The sequence below is a fragment of the Macaca nemestrina genome, chromosome 1 (assembly GCF_043159975.1).
Source record: "Macaca nemestrina isolate mMacNem1 chromosome 1, mMacNem.hap1, whole genome shotgun sequence".
Classification (NCBI taxonomy): domain Eukaryota; kingdom Metazoa; phylum Chordata; class Mammalia; order Primates; family Cercopithecidae; genus Macaca; species Macaca nemestrina.
In genome coordinates, this window is record NC_092125.1 from 169,452,159 (window position 1) to 169,458,158 (window position 6,000).

Here is a 6,000-nt window from a genome sequence, read left to right on the forward strand (position 1 = left end):
GCAAGCCCACCACCGGTGGGGGACAGACAGCCAAGCAGATAATTATATGATCACAAATGCACGTCACTAAAGGTGAGCCCCAGAGTGGCCTTCTCAGAAGCTGACATACTCCTGGGTTCGGCACTTAAGGGAGCTGATGCACTCCACTTGGAATTAAGGCCATTTCATCGGGAACTTCTGTCTCTTGCAACCAAAATATCCTAATAGTAGTCTTAAACAGGAGGACTTCAATATATGCCATGTTTTACTCTTGAATCTGGCAGCCAGAAACATAAGGGTTAGAATGTGTCCAAAAAACTGAAATTAGTTAAAGCTAAGAATAGAATACACGACCTTTCTAAAACCTTGAAGTACATAAAAATCTGGTGAAATGGCAACAGAATCTGAAGGGGGCAAAAAGCAGAAAATCAGAAAAGATGAGAGAAGGAAGCTTGAAATTATTAACTACAATAGTTTTTTAACTTTTTGTTTAACAGTAAGTCTAAAGCAAGCCCTATTAAAGTCCATCTTTTCATATTGAGTAAAACAAAATCAAGCCGAATACTATTCGTAAGAGATGTTCTGAAGCAAAGTTCTAAAAAATCAAAGTATACCAGAAAATGGCTGGGTGCAATGGCTCACGCCTGTAATCCTAGCACTTTGGGAGGCCAAGACGGGTGGATCACTTGAGGTCAAGAGTTCGAGACCAGCCTGGCCAACATGGTGAAACCCTGCCTCTACTAAAAATACAAAAATTAGCCAGACAGGATAGTGGGCACCTGTTTTCCCAGCTACTCAGGAGGCTGAGGCAGAAGGAGAATCCCTTAAACTGGGGAGGCAGAGGTTGCAGTGAACCGGGATCACACCACTGCACTCCAGCCTGGGTGACAGAGCAAGACTCCATCTCAAAAAAAAAAAAAAAAAAAAAAGCATACCAGAACATAAAATCAGAAGGAGAGCATGGGCCAAATATTAATTTCAGATTCAGTAGCATATAAGACAAAAAGCATGGCATGGGATAAGGAGAACCAAACTGTCATGACATTTTATGTACCAAGTTACATAGCATTTAAATATAGAAAGTAAAAACCTTCAGAACTATGAGTGAGTTTTGTGAACATACTCTTCTAATTGAGGACTATAATTTATTTCTCACAATCTTGATAGACCAAATAGGCAAAAAAGCAGGCAATAACTATTCTAAATATGTTGTTAATAACATTGTGTTTGAGTGTGTATGTATGTATGGAGAGAGAGAGAAGTGAGAAGGGCAAGTATGAATACATGCAATAAAACCTTGAACTGTATGAACAAAAACATGCCTTCCTTTGCAACATGCCTGAAATACACTGGTCAAATAATCAACCATCAAAATATCTACATAAAATCTACCAACAAAAACCAAAGGCAGAGAGAACTATGATGACCGCATTCTTTGATCCCAGTGCAATTCAACTAAAAATGAGCAGGGAACACTTTTGTTTTTAACTATAAAGGTTTCCAATATAGATCTTTCAGAAAGGTACAAAGAAGACTTAGATGAATAGAAACCTGTGTCTTATCCTTGTGTAACAAGATTTAATCTCAATATAGTACTTATATAAATTCAGCCCAAACTGACCTCTCAAGACAATACAATTTAATTCCAAATACAAATGAGCATTTTATCTTTTCAACTTCGAAAAAAAATCACAAAATTTACCAGGAAGACTTCATTCATGAATGGATAGGGAAATAGTGAAAAGAAGTCAACTGAGGAGATGTTTGCCCCAGCAGATATGAAAACATGTTAGGAAGCTATCATATATGAAAGAGTTCTGGTGGCGCCAAACCAGAACACCCAGGGAACGTGGAGCCAGGCCTGCACGCAACACTCCTTGGTGACCAGGGCACTGATCCGCGTGGCAAGTAAAGATGGTTTTGTTCCAATGCCACTGAATCAAAATGAACAGAAAAAAGAAAAATCAACTTAAAAATAAGCCTGCCCTGCCCTGCTCTGGGCACCCTTATCTGGAGTGGCTGCACCACCTCCCTCCCTCACTTATAAATGAGTATACATAAATCTTGATGTGGGGAATGCCTTCCAAGAGAAAAAAGAAAAAACCACCAAGGAATAACAAATTTGACTACATAAACATCTTAAATTTCTACTGGTTTAAACAGATGGAATAAATGAAATGAAAAATAAAAACAAAGTGAAAAACAGATAATGAATTTGGAAAAATAATTGCAATCTATGTACCCAGGTAAAGGGTTAATATCCTTGACATATAAATAACCAAGGAAATGTTAACATACAAATTGAAAAACGAGAAAAGACTATGAAGAATTATCAATAGAAGAAATACAAATACCAAAAGGCATTTGAAAAAAATGTTCAGCCTCATTAGTATTCATGTACATGCAAATTAAAACAACAAGCTACCATTGGATCAAACCGGATCAAACCGGATCAAACCAGATCAAACCGGATCAGACCGGATAAAACAGGATCAAACCGGATCAAACCGGACCGGACCAAGACCGGATCAAACCGGATCAAACCGGATCAGAGCAGATCAAACTGGATCAAACTGGACCGGACCAAACTGGACCAGACCAGACGAGACCAGATAAGACCACACCAAACTGGACCAGACCAGACCAGACCGGACCAAACCGGATGAGACTAGACCATATCAGACTAGACTAGACCATATCAGACTAGACCGGACCAGACCAGATGAGACCAGATCAGACTAGATCAGACTAGACCAAACCGGACCAGACCAGACCAAACCGGACCAGACCAGAACAGACCAAACCGGACCAGACCAGACCAAACCAGATCAGACTAGACTAGACCATATCAGACTAGACCGGACCAGACCAGAGGAGACCAGATCAGACTAGACCAAACCGGACCAGACCAGACGAAACCGGACAAGACCGGACCAAGCCAGATCAGACTAAACTAGACCATATCAGACTAGACCGGACCAGACCAGACGAGACCAGATCAGACTAGACCAAACTGGACCAGACCAGACGAAACCGGACCAGACCGGACCAGACCGGATCAAACCGGATCAAACCGAACCAGACCGGATCAGAACAGACCGGATCAGACCGGAACAGACTGGATCAAACTGGATAAAACCATACCAGACCATATCAAACCGGACCGGACCGGACCAAACCGGAACAGACCGGATCAAACCGGATCAGACCGGATCAAACCGGATCAGACCAAACCGGACCAGACCAGACGAGACCAGATCAGACCAAACTGGACCAGACCAGACCAGACTAAACCGGACCAGACAAGACCAGACCAAACCAGACCAGACCAGACCAAACCGGACCAGACCAGACCAAATCAGATCAGACAAGACCGGACCAGACCAGATGAGACCAGATCAGACTAGACCAAACCGGACCAGACCAGACAAAACTGGACCAGACCAGACCAGACCGGATCAAACCGGATCAAACTGGACCAGACCGGACCAGACCGGACCAGACCAGATCAAACTGGATAAAACCGTACCAGACCGGATCGGACCAGACTGGATCAAACCGGACGAGACTGGACCGGACCGGATCAAACTGGATAAAACCGGATCAGACCGGATCAAACCGGATACAACCGTACCAGACCGGACCAAACCGGATCAGACCGGATCAAACCGGACCGGACTAAACCGGATAAAACCGGATCAGACCGGATCAAACCAGATAAAACCGGATCAGAGCGGATCAAACCGGATAAAACCGGATCAGACCGGATCAGACCGGATAAAACCGGACCAGACCGGATCAAACCGGACCGGATCAAACTGGACCAGACCAGACTAGACCAAATCGGACCAGACCAGACTAGACCAAACCAAACCGGACCAGATCAAACCGGACCAGACCAGACGAGACCAGATCACACTAGACCAAACCGGACCAGACCGGATCAGAGCGGATCAGAGCGGATCAAACCGGATCAGACCGAATCAAACTGGATCAGACCGGATCAGACAGGATCACACTGGATAAAACCGGTAAAACCGCATGAAACCGGATCAGACCGGATGAAACCGGATCAGACCGGATCAAACCGGATCAAACCGGATAAAACTGGATGAAACCGGATGAAACTGGATGAAACCGTACCAGACCGGATCAGAACAGACCGGACCAGACCAGACCAGACTGGAGCAAACTGGACCAGACCAGATCAAACCGGATGAAACCGGATCAGACCGGATCAAACCGGATCAGACCGGATCAAACCGGACCGGACCAAACCGGACCAGACCAGACGAGACCAGATCAGACCAAACCGGACCAGACCAGACCAGACCCAGACCAGACTAAACCGGACCAGACCAGACTAGACCAAACCGGACCAGACCAGACGAGACCAGATCAGACCAAACCGGACCAGACCAGACCAGACTAAACCGCACCAGACCAGACGAGACCCAGACCAGACTAAACCGGACCAGACCAGACGAGACCAGATCAGACCAAACCGGACCAGACCAGACGAGACTAAACCGCACCAGACCAGACCAGACCCAGACCAGACTAAACCGGACCAGACCAGACTAGACCAAACCGGACCAGACCAGGCGAGACCAGATCAGACCAAATCGGACCAGACCAGACCAGACTAAACCGGACCAGACCAGACCAGACTAAACCGGACCAGACCAGACTAGAGCAAACCGGACCAGACCAGACTAGACCAAACCGGACCAGACCAGACTAGACCCAGACCAGACTAAACTGGACCAGACCAGACCAGACCAAACCGGACCAGACCAGACTAGACCCAGACCAGACTAAACCAGACCAGACCAGACAAGACCAAACTGGACCAGACCAGACCAAACCAGATCAGACTAGACTACACCATATCAGACGAGACCGGACCAGACCAGATGAGACCAGATCAGACTAGACCAAACCAGACCAGACCAGACCAAACCGGACCAAACCGGACCAGACCAGATAAAACCGGATCAGACCGGATCAAATCGGACCGGACCAGACGAGACCAGATCAGACCAAACCAGACCAGATCAGACCAGACCAAACCCGACCAGACCTGACCAGACCAAACCGGACCAGACTAGACTACACCATATCAGACGAGACCGGATCAGACCAGAAGAGACCAGATCAGACTAGACCAAACCGGACCAGACCGGACCAGACCAGATAAAACCAGACCAGACCGGATCAGACGGGATCAAACAGGAAGAAACCGGATCAGACCGGATCAAACCGGGTAAAACAAGATCAGACTGGATCAAACCGGATAAAACCAGATCAGACTGGATCCAAACCGGATCAGACCAGATCAAACCGGATAAAACCGGACCAGAGCAGACAAGACCAGATCAGACTAGACCAAACCAGACCAGATCAGATGAGACCAGAACAGACTAGACCAAACCGGACCAGATCAGACCACACCCGGATCAGACTGGATCAGAGCGGATCACACCGGATCAAACCGGATCAGACTAGACCAAACCGGACCAGATCAGACTAGACCATATCAGACTAGAATAAACCGGACCAGATAAGACCAAACCCGGATCAGAACGGATCAGACCGGATCAGACCGGATCAAACCGGATAAAACCGGACCTGAATGAATCAAACTGGATGAGACCAGATCAGACCGGATGAAACCGGATGAAACCGGATCAGACTGGATGAAACCGGATCAAACGAGACCGGATAAAACCGGATGAAACTGGATCAGACCGAATCAAACCGGATCAGACTGGATGAAACCGGATGAAACCGGATCAGACCGGATTAAACCGGAAAAAACTGGATGAAACCAGATCAGACCGGATGAAACCAGATGAAACCGGATCAGACTGGACCAAACCTGATAAAACTGGATCAGACCGGATGAGACCGGATCGGACCGGATGAAACTGGATCAAACCGGATAGAACCGGATGAAACCGGATCAGACTGGACCCAACCGGATAAAACCAGATCAGACCGGATGGGACCGGATCAAAC